The following is a 411-nucleotide window of genomic DNA, read 5'->3' on the forward strand; positions in this document are numbered from 1 at the left end:
CGCCGCCGGCACGACCTGCCTCTGGCCCCAGGGCGCCGCTCGTGCCCCCTCGGGAGCCCCGCGGGGGAACTAAAAGGGCGCTGCGAGGGCTCGGACCTACCTTACCGCGCAGCGGTTTTCCCCGTCGACAAAACGTACATGCATTGGCCGGGAATCGAACCCGGGCCTCCCGCGTGGCAGGCGAGAATTCTACCACTGAACCACCAATGCGCGTTGGGTAGGCCCGCTTGCCGGCTGCGTCCTCGAACGGCTCACCCAGCTCGCACCCGCTCGTTTTAGTCTTTTTTTCACTTCTGTGTGCATTGTCAGTACTTTTGCGCCGTTACTTCCACGGGAAAAAAGGTGTTTTAGAAAGTTAGCAATGTCAGAATACATTTTTCCTCTAAAGTGTTAAAAAACCCTAGAAAATTG

At 57.4% G+C, this 411-nt stretch overlaps 1 non-coding gene across 1 annotated transcript; it reads right to left on the minus strand.

The window, feature by feature from the left end:
- Nucleotides 1–139: 139 nt before the first annotated feature.
- TRNAG-GCC lies at nucleotides 140–210 on the minus strand. The gene has a single exon. It is a non-coding gene; the product is annotated as a tRNA-Gly (tRNA).
- Nucleotides 211–411: the final 201 nt, after the last annotated feature.

Source organism: Phaethon lepturus, unplaced genomic scaffold, assembly GCF_000687285.1.
Source record: "Phaethon lepturus isolate BGI_N335 unplaced genomic scaffold, ASM68728v1 Scaffold39338, whole genome shotgun sequence".
In the NCBI taxonomy this organism is placed as follows: domain Eukaryota; kingdom Metazoa; phylum Chordata; class Aves; order Phaethontiformes; family Phaethontidae; genus Phaethon; species Phaethon lepturus.